Source organism: Eriocheir sinensis, chromosome 37 (assembly GCF_024679095.1).
Source record: "Eriocheir sinensis breed Jianghai 21 chromosome 37, ASM2467909v1, whole genome shotgun sequence".
Classification (NCBI taxonomy): domain Eukaryota; kingdom Metazoa; phylum Arthropoda; class Malacostraca; order Decapoda; family Varunidae; genus Eriocheir; species Eriocheir sinensis.
The window spans coordinates 8893817-8906802 of record NC_066545.1 but is presented as its reverse complement, the minus strand read 5'-3'; the positions used below and the strand labels follow the sequence as shown (position 1 = coordinate 8906802).

Below are 12986 nucleotides of genomic sequence, written 5' to 3'. Positions count from 1 at the left end.
TATTATTATTATTATTATTATTATTAGTGTTGCATTGTCCAAATGGCGATGCTTCCTTCCCAAATAGTAAAATAGTAATGTCATAGTTAATGTGGGAAACGGTTCAAGGAGTAATATGCTAAGTGTGTGTGTGTGTGTGTGTGTGTGTGTGTGTGTGTGTGTGAGACTGTGTGTGTGTGTGTGTGTGTGTGGAGAGTTTTGACCTCTTTACACTTGCAGATGCCGGAAAGGGTTGTCTCCGTGCGTGCCTGTCTGTGTGTGTCTGTGTGGCGGCGGGTGCATGGCTGTGCGTTGGCTGCGAGTGAATACTTGAGTCCAGCGCATGACCCTCTGCTCTCCCGCGAACTCTCACCTGTGACCCGGCGAGCCCTGAGTACCTGGAGAGCGGGGCAGGTGAAGCAGGTGAAGGGGGTCCGCTGGGTCAGTCCTTACTCCCGTTGGTATGTTTGTATCAGGTGTTTTTCATTGTAGTTTATCTTATATGTTTTTCTTTTCTGTATTCCTTTCGCCGTGTTTGGTGTGTAAGGAAATATCTTCAGACGGTACCAAATTGTTCTTCACCAACGTTGTTTTAGGAGACTGGCATAACCTACGACCTTCATTAGTTCAGTGCAGCACGATTGAATAATTTAAAAAGCAACTCGGCCGCCTCTTCCTCTTCCTTAATATTCCCTGAGGCAGAAATGCAGCGTCGTGGCGTCGTGGTGCATGGCTGGCTGGCGCTATTTTGGTTTAGGTGTATAGATACCACACCGTCTGGAATATTGGATCTGTCTGGTCTGAACGTCTGTGTAAATTTCTCTATTTCTCTGTCTAGCTACTTAATCTGTCTGTATATGTCCTCTTGTTTGTGTGTTTGTCTACCAATCTCTGTGTGTGCTTGTGTGTTTGGCTTTTTTTACATCTATCAGGGTTTGGTCTGGTCTAAACATTCGGAAATCTCTTATCTCCTTATCTAGCTATCTATTTTCTTTCTTTGTGTGTGTGTGTGTGTGTGTGTGTGTGTGTGTGTGTGTGTGTGTGTGTGTGTTGGTTATGTTGCGTCTTGTGTGTCCTTGGCAGTGTGTCGCGCGTTTGGGTTATTTACATGTCAAGAAAGTTTAATCCTTGCAGGTGGTGGTGGTGGTGGTGAAGGAAGCGACGCCATTTGGACACCATGACACTAACACTCCTTTACGTTTCCTCCTCCTCCTCCTCCTCCTCCTCCTCCTCCTCCTCTTCCTCCACCAAGCACGTACACCACTGAATGTTTTAATAAGTCCCACCATACTTCCTGCTGCATGCGTCCCTGTATCTCTCCTTCCCTTGTGTTTTCTTTTACCGCTGTTGTTGCTTTCCTCTCCCCTCCCCCATAGCCCCCCCTTCCTCCTCCTCCTTCTCCTCCTCCTCCTCCTCCTTCTCCTCCTCCACCTCCTCCTGAAGCACGCAACATCCCCATCGCTGCCGCCAACCCTTTCCTGCTTATTTCCCAGGTCGCCGCTAATGACTCGAGCGACCACGTGTATCAGACGCTGCCGTGTTGATCTCAGGTGGTAATGGTCTGCCTTATCCACCTGGCGGGAGAGAGAGAGAGAGAGAGAGAGAGAGAGAGAGGGAGAGGGAGATGAGGGTTTGAAAGAAGAGGTTTTTGATGTGTTTTGGTATGGTGTTTTGGGTTTTTGAGGAGAATATGAGAAAATGGAGTAATAATAAGTGCTCTCTCTCTCTCTCTCTCTCTCTCTCTCTCTCTCTCTCTCTCTCTCTCTCTCTCTCTCTCTCTCTCTCTCTCTCTCTCTCTCTCTCTCTCTCTCTCTCTCTCTCTCTCTCTCTTCAGTCTTGTCCATCTTTTTCGCCGCTTTTCGGGGGTTTCTGAGGTGGTCGCCGCTTAGTGATTTGATGCAAATCTCCCGCTCGTTCATTCCGTCGGTAAGTGTAATGTGTGAAGATTACACGTTCTTGTGATCAAAATACGACCAATCACAATCACTTTCCTCCCTCCGTCTCGCCCGCCCTTCCATCACTCCGTTCCTTACCTTTCCTCTCTCTCTTCCTGTCTTCCTCCACCCACCCCTTGGTACTCCCCCGGCCGCCTCCTCCTTCTCCTCCTCCTCCTCCTCCTCCTCCTCATCATCATCATCATCATCATCATCATCAGCCTTTTCCCTTTCATGCACGTTTTCTTCCCTATACCTTTAATTCTCTTTCCTCATTTTTTTTATCTCCCCTTTTTGTCTTTCTTTTCCTCTTTCGATTTTCACTCACTATCTTTTTCTTTCTTTTCATCTTTTAGTTTTTTGTTCTATTGCCTCGTACCTCTTGCTGCTGCTTTTCCTTGATCCTTGTCTTTCTTTCATCTACATATCCTTTCCTATCTCTATCTTTTTTTGTTTTTCTTGCCCCTGTTTTCCTTTCCTCCGTCTACCTCTTCATCTTCCCCACTTCCTTTCTTCCGTTTTGCTTGCTCCCCTCCCTTGTTTTCCACTTATCTCCCATTCACTAATTTCCTCCCTCCACAAGCACCTATTTCCTCCCCTGCCTTTCATTCTCCCTAACCTTCCTCCTCCATTGTTCTTCCAGCTCCCTTTTTCCTCCCTTGCTTTCCTCCCTCCACTGCTTCTTCCATTACCTCCCTTTCTTCCTCTTCCCTTCCTGTCCACCTTCTCTCCTTTCTTCATTCATTGCTCTCCTCACTCCCCACCTATTTTTTCCGCTCCCTGCCCTCCCTTCCACTTTCCTTCTCTCCCTTCCTCTACTGGTCGTCCCTTCATCCTTCGTCCTCTCCCTGTCTCTCTCCCTCAAATCCACTTTCCTTCTCTCCCTTCCTCCTGTACTCCTTCCCTCCTTCTTTCTCCCTCTTTGTCTTTTTCCAGCTCCCTTCTTCCTCCATTGCTTTCCTCCCTCCCTAGCGTCTTCCTTTACCTCCCTTTCTTCCTCTTTGCTTCCTGTCCACCTTGTCTCCTTTCTTCCTTCATTTCTCTCCCTCCTTACTTCTCTTTTTCACTCCCCAACGCCTTCCTCCACTCCCTACCTCTCCCTTCCGTCCACCTTTCTTCTCTTTCTTCCTCTTCTACTCCTTCCCACCTTCCACCGCTCCCTGCCTCTCCCTCTGTCCACCTTCCTTCTCTCCCTTCTTGCTCCACCACCCTCCTCCTTCCCAACCTCCCACCCTCCCCTCCCCTCGCCCACCTTTCCTCCCTCACGCCACGCCCGCCCTTCTCCCCGCCCTCCTCTCGTAATCATCGATAAAGAAGAACTTGTCTGTAATCATCTCCTTCCCGCCCTCACCCGCGTGGCGTCTCAGGGCGGGCGGTGGGCGGGGTGGGTGGGGAGGGTGAGAGAGAATGGATGGGGAAAAAAAGAGAGAGTAGGTGGGGAGGGAGTGGCTATGGAAGGGTGGGAAGTTGGTGGGAAGAAGGAGATGTGGGATGTGGTGGGGGAAGGTAAGAGAGGAGTGTGGGATGGTTATATGGAAGTGGAAGATAGTCATGGATGGGAGCAAGTGGAATAGGAGTAGTTGGTGGAGGAGGAGAGAATGGATGGGAGAAAAAAAGAGAAACAAGGAGGGGTGTAAGTGGATGGAATGTGGGTGGGGAATGGGTGGGTAGTGGAGGTGGGGTGAGTGTTGATGAGGGTAGACAACGATGCTGGGTGGGGTGTTGGAGAACAGAAGAATGGGTGGGTATATGGAAGTGGTAGATGGCAGTTGATGGGTGTAGGTGAGGTGGGAGTCGGTGTGGAGGTGGGTAAGTGGGTGGGGGTGAATATGGAGGGTAGGTGGATGTGGGTATAGTTTTAAGGTGTGAGTGGGTGGGTGTAGGCATTTTTGGCATGGGAGGAAAGGAAGGGGGAAGAGAACGAGTGGGCGAGTGTATGAGTGTGATTGTCCCCTCCCCCCCCCCTCCTTCCTCCTCCCCAATTTGTCCTCAACTCCCCCCCCCCCCCCCATCGTCTCGCCCACCGCCAACACAAGAGGGCGACCTGTTTGTTTTGATGTGGTTTGCATATGTTATCAGTCTTCATGTAAATGCGTTGTGCCTCCCTTTAATATTGTTCCCTCCGTCACCATGTTTGTTTGGACGGAAAGTGTTGCTCCCCCTTCACCCTCCTTTTTTTCCCCTTTTGTTTTTGCTCATGCCGCCCCTTGTGTGTGGGCTGTTGTCGGTATAGGGACTGGAAAAATGGCGCCGGTGTCTGCATATATATTTTCCTTTCCCTCCGTGATTGGTTAAGAGGGCGCACGTGATCTGGTTTACTTTACCCCGATTGGTGATGTAAATTGGGGCAAAATCATCGCTGGTATAGACTTTGAGGGTTTATTTGTATAGTCTAAAGTGGAAACGCCTCTTCGTGTTTCCATATTTTCGCCCGTGTCACGCCCCTCAGTCCTTCCTTGTACCCTGCTTCCCGCCTCCCTGTCTCCGCGAAGTGGGTCCTTATGCGCCGCCTCTCTTGATTTTGTTCCCTCTTGAAGTTGGTTGAAATGTTTTTGCCGCCCCGCTGTAGTATAATGTCACCCTTATCTCCATTTTGTTCTCCTCTACCTGTATCCCACCACCTCTCCCTGCTACTACTTCTACTACTACTGTTACTTCTCTACTTTGTATCGTTTTATTTTTCCCTATCTCATCCTCCCTTTATTCATTCTCTCTTTCTGTCTCACATTTATTATCATCATCTATTCTCTTCCTCCCTTCCTTCCTTCCTTCCTTTCTTTCTTTCTTTCTTTCTTTCTTTCTTCCTTCCTTCCTTTCCTCATTCTCTCTCCACTTTCTCAATCTTTTCCTCTGCATTTTCCTTTCCACCTCTTTCTCTTTTCTTCTTTCCTATACTTATCTTGCTGCTCCTCTACTCCGTTTTCCCCTGTCTCATCTTTTCGGTTGTAATTCCTTCTTTCCTGCAGCCGCCGTCCCCCTTCCCTTCCATCCTCGCTATGTACTAAAGGAAAAATTTTGTTCATGAAGTTAGTTGAAGTATTTTTGCCTCCACGCTGTATAGTGCACGTTACCCTCATCTCCATTTTGTATTCCTCTACCTTAATTTACTACCAATGCCTCGTAACAATGGCTACTATAACTACTTCTACTACTACTTTTAATCTTCAAATCTGCTTCTCTTTATCTCCTATCCTGTTGTAAGACCTTAATCTTTTTCCTGCACCCCCGTTCCCCTCCCTTCCTCCCCTCTTCCCTTCCTATGTTCAACTCGAATCTGCTTCGTTCTGCCCTATGTCATCCTTCCTGTTGTAATACCTTCCTTTCCAGGAGCCCTAGTCACCCTCTCCCTTCCTGTATAGTTGCAGTAAAGGTATGACCAGGTGAAGGAGGTGAGGTGAGGTGAGGGGAGCGTCGCCGTATGATGAAGTGCACGCCGTACCTTACCTGCCTTCCTGTACAGTGCCATTATTACCCTTTAAAACCTCGTAGATCGGCGCACCTCCTCCTCGGGCGGGACATGTGAAGGTGTAAATTCTGCGCGTGATTATAGCCCGCGTCTGTACCTCATAGATCAGATTATTTTTTTTTTCTCTCCCTTACCTCCATTTTCTCTTTCCTTGAGTTTTTTCTTCTTCTTCCACGGTGACAGTGTCGTGGTTGATGGGTGACTGTTGCGAAGAATTTCCTTTGTGTGGGTCTCCTTTTTTCCTCTTTTTTTTTTCTCTCCTCGCTGTTTTTTGTTTTTTGCGCTTAGAAGATTAGAGAGAATGGTGAGTCATAATGGAGCTTTTTTGGGGTAACTGGGGATATATGGGTGGACTGTATGGGGATTATTGAAGTTCTTTTCTCTATTTTAGTATTACGAGGCATGCAGAATGGTGAGATGTGGGAGTAATGTAAAGGGTAATGGGAGGGATGGTGGGAACTCTGGGACGATTGTATGGGGGAGTATGGTCGCTTCTTTTGTTTCGGGTTTGTGAGACGTGCGGTATGGTGGGACATGGAAGTGATGTAATTTGTAATGGGAGAGCTGATGGTGGACACTACCTGGAAACTGTATGGGGACTAGGGCAGCTCTTTTTTTTTTTTTTTGTTTTGTTTTGTTTTGGGTATTATTAGACATGCTTCTATTACTACTGTTACTCCTCTACTCTGTTTCGTTTTTTTTTTTTACTATCTCATCCTCCCTGCTTACACTACCTTCTTTCCTACTTATCCTGCTGCTCCTCTACTTCATTTTCCCCTATCTCATCTTTTCGATTGTTATGCATTCTTCCCTGCAGCCCCCGTCCCCCTTCCCTTCCATCCTTGCTATGTACCGAAGGAAAAAGGTTGCTCATGAAGTTGGTTGAAGTATGGAAGTAATGTATTGGGTAGTGAGAGAGGAAATAGTGGGCATTATATGAAGACTGGATTATGGGGGAGCCAGCAAATTGAAATATAAATAATACAAAAATCCACTCCAAGTCTCAGTAGCGTTAAATGGTATAGAGATAATTGCTGCTTCTGGCGCTTTCAAGACTCATCCACCCAAAACTTTGAGGACAGGAAAAAAATCAATTAAGAAGCAATCCCCGTCCCAGTCCAGGAGAGGAGGGAAAAAAAGTCACAAAAATAAAACTATAAAGTGAAAAATAATTAATGAAAATGAAGCAAAACCAAAGTGTAATCAGGAGTCTGGATTTCAGCGTGACATCAGAACCACCAGACTGGGAGGAGGAGGAGGAGGAGGAGGAGGAGGTTTCAATAACGATTTCAAGGTCGAGGTGCAAAGGTCACGCTTCCCGACCTCGAAAGAACGTCAGCAATGGAAAAAGGAAATACACACAGATACACACGAAAAAAAAAGAACTAGAAAAGGAAAAAGAAAAAAGAAAAAAAGGAAAATGAAAAAAAAATATAGTGTGGGTGGCGAACCGAGCAGTGGTCATGGTGGTGGTGATGGCAATGACGGTGGTGGTGGTGGTGGTGATGGTGGTGATAGTGGAGGTGACAGTGTGTAGTAAACGTAGTGGTGGTGGAGGTGATGGTAGTGATCGCGGTATGCTGTGGTAGTAGTGATGGTGTCGGCGATAGGGGAAGGGGTGATGGTGGTGGTGATGATGGTGGTGATGGCAGGGGCAGGGGGAGGGGGGGAGGGGGGACGGTCTGGCTCGTCTGGGACACGACTCTGTTCTGTTATAACTTTTGGCGTGAGATGGACAAAAAAAAATAATCATCATCTCTGAGTCTCAACTGAAATTGCGTTGTATATTAGAAAGTAATTTTGGGTAATTGGTTATTGCAGGGGTCAGGAGGTTAGTTGTAGGGGAGGGAGAAGGTGATGGCTGGAAGGGGCTGGGACTGGGAGGGGATGGAAGGGGTGATGAGAGGGAAGGAGGGAGGGATAGACGGGGTGGGTGGATTATAGGAAAGGGCAGAGGAAAAGGTCGTTTAGGGGGAGGATAGAGAATAGAGGACAGAGCCGGGTCTTTTGTGTGGGAGCAAAGGTGAGGTGGAGGGGAGGATAAAAAGAGCCACAGGTAAAGGTGGGGAAGGATGAGTTATTTATGTAAGTGGGAGGACGCAGGTTTATTGCTGAATTAGAGAGGGAGGAAGGAAGGGCCGCCGCTTTGAAGGGGAAGGCAAAAAAGATAAAAAAAAGGAAAGGCAAGTCATATGTATGGAGTATAGAGGAAGAGAATCACTTAAGAGAGGTTATTGGAAAATGTCGGGAAAGAGAAGGGTGCGGCTTGTATAGGAAGTATGGGAGAGAATGGCGTTTTTGGAGGGGGAGAAAGAAAAGTAAAGAGAAAGGGATTGACTTTGATTGATAAGGAAAGAAAAGGGTGAGGAGTTTAGGCAGAGAGAGAAAGTAAAGGAAAGAGAAAGGGATTGATTTTGATTGCTAAAGAAAAAAAATGGGTAAGTTTTGGCAGAGGGGGAAAGTGAAGTAAAGAGAAAGGGATTGATTTTGATTGTTAAAAAAAGAAATGGGGAAGAAATATAGTCGGAGAGGGAAAGAAAAGCAAAGAGAAAGGATTGATTTTGATTGCTAAAGAAAGATATGAGGAAGAAGTTTGGTCAGAGAGGGAGAGAAAAGCAAAGAGAAAGGGATTGATTTTGATTGCTAAGGAAAAGAATGGGTAAAAGGTTTCAGCAGAGAGAGAAAGTAAAGAGTAAGGGATTGTTTTTGATCAATAAGGAAAGAAAAGTCAGAAGTTTGAGCAGAAAGAAATAGAAAAGTAAAGAAGAAGAGATTGATTTTGATTGGTAAGGAAAGAAAAGAATAAGAAGCCACGTATATGGTGGTTAGTGTTTTTTCTTCTTTATGGAGAGAGTGTGTGTGTGTGTGAGAGAGAGAGAGAGAGAGAGAGAGAGAGAGAGAGAGAGAGAGAGAGAGAGAGAGAGAGAGAGAGAGAGAGCAGGACATCAAATATATAAAAAAAACACGGAATATATAAAAAAGCAACACGTAAAGGGCACGTGTTATCATGTTTTTTATAGAAATATTTCCGTCATAATTGAAAGATTGACTCATTGATGCGTGACACGAGAGAGAGAGAGAGAGAGAGAGAGAGAGAGAGAGAGAGAGAGAGAGAGAGAAGGGGAGATCACGATATAAATCTTCACAAAACCAACAAGGGATCAAGTGGAGGAATTTCGTAATGTCCTTTTTTTCTTCTTTTTCTTCCTCTCCTAATCTCACTCCTCACCACGACCCGCCGACACCTCTTTTTTAACCCCCATTCTTTTCCCACGCTCCCCGACTAAGCCCTTCCACCCCCTCCACCCCCCCCACACACACACCCAAACCAACATCTCCCAACCCCCCACCCCCACCGCCACACACCACAATATCCATCACATCTCCCCTTAACCTTATCCTCTCTTATCCTTCGTCTCCTTATCTCTCCCTCTTTTTACCCCCTTTGAAGGACCTCTGAAGGATGCCGCTAGGATAAGCCCACACGCCCCTATGCTATGGCGCCCTAGGATATGCTCCCCTTCCTTACTTGGCTCCTTATAGTGACCACACGGCGCCGCCATCACCTTATCCTTCGCCTCCTGTTGTAAGGGCATGGCAAAAAAAGGTCATTACTATTGTAGCATCTGCCTTATCGAGCCTTGCTTCCTCTGCTGCAGGGGATGAAGGGAAGAGGACATTGGAAAGGGGGGGTGTGAGGGGTGTGAGGAAGATGCTGGAGGAGGGAGAGAAGGAGGAGGAGGAAGATGATATGGATGGTTCAGAATGTTCCTCTCTTGCAGGTGACGCAACAACTTACCTGAATGCAGACAGGTGAGAAGACGCCGACATCCAGACCAGGTGAGTGTTGAGGAAGAAAAGGAGGAGGAGGAGGAGGAGGAAGAGGAGATGATGTAAGCAGGTAGGGTAGGTGGGAGTGGCGTTGAAGGGGAGCTGGCAAGGGGAAGAAAGAGGATGAGGAGGAATAGGAGGAGGAGGAGGAGGAGGTAATGTAAGTAGGAAGGAAGGTAGGTGGCAGTGGTGTTGTTGGAGGGCGCTGGGGCTTTGGAGGTTACCTGGGGACTAGCCTAAATACCAGCCAGGTAGCCGCTACACCTGTAATTACCTAAGATACGTCGGGAGGTGGTAAGCCGTTGTTAGGTCGTGCTGCCCCCCCTCTCCCCCTTCCTATTCTCCCCTTGCATCCCGTCCCCCCCTCCCCTGAGCTTTGCCCCCTCAACGTCTATATCTAAGGTGGTGATGGAGGTGGTTACGGTGATGTCGGTGGTGATGGGAACAAGGTGACGGTGTTGAGGTCGGTGATGGAGTGGCGCTGGTGGTGGTGAGAGGTGACGGAGGTGGTGGTAATGTTAGCGGTGATGGGAACAAGGTGGTGGAGGTGATGGTGGTTGTGGTAGTGGTGGTGGTGGTGGTGAGTGACAGTGGTGGTAATGATGATGGAATATACATTATGCAACATGTTTTATGGTGGAGAGTATTAGTATTAGCAGTGAGATAGGCGGTGAGGGTGAGATAATGACTGTGGCTGATGATGATGGAGATGATAATACAGCCGTGAATAAGGTGGATGGCAGGAATGTTAAGTAGGTGATGTGATCTTAACGTATGGCTGAGAGGCGACAAGGTGGTGGCAACACTGAATTATGAAGGGAGAGTGATATAACGGAGGTGACATAACAGTATTGAAATTCGAATCATAACTGCCCTATTTTTTATTGTTTCCCGTGCCCTGGATTCAAGTTTAAAAGATTGTTGTGTTACTTGTATCAGAAAAAAGAAAACTGCTCAGGAAGGAGATGTTTATAAGGATGAGGGTGGTGGGAGAACAAAACTAACAATCTATATAACACTTCTGATCTCTCTAAACACAAGCAAATCAAACACACACTCCTCTAACACACCGGGAATATATAAATTAGGTGCCCGATGAACAAAAAAATCCTACATCGGAAAAATTAATGAACGTACAGCATTCTAATGTACACTACTATCGTTCCTCTTCTTCTTTATGTATACCTTCTCCATTAACCCACTTCCTCTTCTAGCTCTTCTCCTGTTTAAGAAAAAGGTGAGTGGTTTCAACAACATGAGTGATTGTTTTCTGTGAGTGGGGGGAGTGCGGAGTGAGTGCGTGGTTTGTGGACAATGGACGAGTTACTGTGAAGTGTGTGATCGAGTGTGTGTCATTTCTGTTGCAAATTCGGGGAAGGCTTCGTCCATAAGTTTGAAAGGTTGAAGGAAGGGTGAAAAAGAAAGAGAGACTCCCATGATGTACGACGCTGTAAATCCTGTCACATCTCTATCGTTTATTTATATTATGGGTTGTTGTTTTTTGGCGTGCTTTGCTTTGCTTTTTTTGGTTTGGTTATTGTTTTCCGTGATAAGTTATGGTGTCAATGGTGTTGTCACTTTCACAATCATTAAGGTTTATTTATTATTATTATTTCTATTTCTTCCTGTTTTTTTTTTCTTGTTCTACTTCTACGTCTTGTTATTTTTCTTCTTATTATTTTCTTTTTCATCTTGCAATCTTCCTCCTCTTCCTCCTCCTCCTCCTCCTCCTCCTCCTCCTCCTCCTCTTCTTCCCAGCAGTAAACAGAGGTGCCTCGGGACACTTCGTCATTACAAAGCTATTTTCTTCCCGCCATACCGTGCGAAGGAAGAAAATCAAAGCCTGAGAGAGAGAGAGAGAGAGAGAGAGAGAGAGAGAGAGAGAGAGAGAGAGAGAGAGAGAGAGAGAGAGAGAGAGAGAGAGAGAGAGAGAGAGATATCCATTGTGCACGCTGATACCTTAATGTCCCCTTGTCACGCCTAGAACAGATGCCGAAATCATCCCCTTATATTTTTTTTCTCCCTCCTCCTCCTCCTCCTCCTCCTCCTCCTCCTCTTCCTCTTCCCGTGCCTATTAATTCCCACCCTCCGTTACCTCCGATATCAGAAATCTCCTTGCCCTCACCTGTTATTGGGGTCTTCCTTTACCTGGCGTGTTGCGAGCGGGATTAATAGCTGTCCAGGGAGAGAGAGAGAGAGAGAGAGAGAGAGAGAGAGAGAGAGAGAGAGAGAGAGAGAGAGAGAGAGAGAGAGAGAGAGAGAGAGAGAGAGAGAGAGAGAGAGAGAGAGAGAGAGTATGTTTGTTACGTTGGAAAATCTAAGTTGTATAAGCATTGAAAAGTGAACTGAAGGAAGAGGATACGGAAGAAAAGGAGGATAAAAATAAAAGAAAGGGGGAGAAGGAGGAGGAAACATGGAAACGTGGAAATGAAGAGACATCAAGTGGAGAAGACTTCATTTAGTTCACAATCCACTTGTCTACACACACACACACACACACACACACACACACACACACACACACACACACACACACACACACACACACACACACACACACCATCAGTAGCGTACAATACCCGTGCACATGTGAGAGAACGATGCCGAGATACAGGAAGGAGGAGGAAGAGGAGTAGGAGGAGAAGGAGGAGGAGGAGGAGGAGGAGAAGGAGGAGGAGGAGGAATGCATGATCAGAGTGCATGGGCAGAGTTTAATCAGTGGGTGCGGTCGTTGGAGGAAGAAGAGAAAGACGAGGGGAGGAGAGGACGGACAGGAGGAGAGAAAGAAGGGAGAGAAGGAGGGAAAGAGGCCATGACATGAGGAAGGGTAACAAGGGAATGAAAGAGAGGGAGAGAGGGAGGGAGAGGAAGACAGAGAAAGAACTGGCTGGAAGAGAATGAAGACGATTTAGAAAGAGAACGAGAGGAAGAATAGAGAGGAGGGGGAGGCTGCGGCGGAGGAGGAGGAGCAAGAGGAGGAAGAAGGAGGGGGGAGAGGCATTATTGAATACGAGACGAGAAGGCGAGGCACGAAAGCGTAATCGAAACTGTACCGGTCTAATTTGGCGGTCACGGAGCTGAGGGCATTTGCGAGACGCCGAGGAGAAAAAAAAAAGTACGGAGTCAATTCTTACCTTAAGGGGAGAGAGAGAGAGAGAGAGAGAGAGAGAGAGAGAGAGAGAGAGAGAGAGAGAGAGAGAGAGAGAGAGACAACATCATGAAACCTCGAAGTCATCATAGAAGAAAATCAATGCGAAAAATATTATCCTTGAAGGTGTTTACGGAAAACGAAAAAGAAGTAAAAGAAAAAGAAGAAGAAGAAGAAGAAGAAGAAGAAGAAAAAGAAGAAGAAACAATTAGAAAAGAAGATGAAAAGAAAGAGCAGGAAAAGGGAAAACAAGATAATAAGTACCATAAAGAAAATTCAAGAAAAGGATAAATAGTTAGTATTGGGAAATGCAGACGAACTTGATAAAGAAGAAAATTAAGAAGAAAAAAAACAGTCAGTACAGGAAGGTGGCGCGTTGGGTTCTCTGTGGATCTACCTCTTGCGTGCCCGGTTCGGTTCGCTGTGATTCAGTTCGGTTCGGTTCGCTGTTGTTCGGTTGGGTCCGGCTCGATTCGCGTGAGAAATATTTCACTCTTAAGAAGACAATTATGAAAGAGTGGAATCAAGAATCAATGTTGCCTTCTTGTGTGTGTGTGTGTGTGTGTGTGTGTGTGTGTGTGTCCCAGTCGGTGTCTGTCTTGAAGTGGAATTGACCTTCTCACACACA

At 46.5% G+C, this 12986-nt stretch overlaps 1 long non-coding RNA gene across 1 annotated transcript in view; it reads left to right on the top strand.

The window, feature by feature from the left end:
* LOC127008444 (uncharacterized) overlaps positions 1 to 12986 on the top strand; it is a 200461-nt gene that overhangs the window by 82972 nt on the left and 104503 nt on the right. Inside the window, exon 2 of the long non-coding RNA XR_007761088.1 lies at positions 9162 to 9219. This is a non-coding gene — a long non-coding RNA (uncharacterized LOC127008444). The remainder of the gene's footprint in view (positions 1 to 9161; positions 9220 to 12986) is intronic.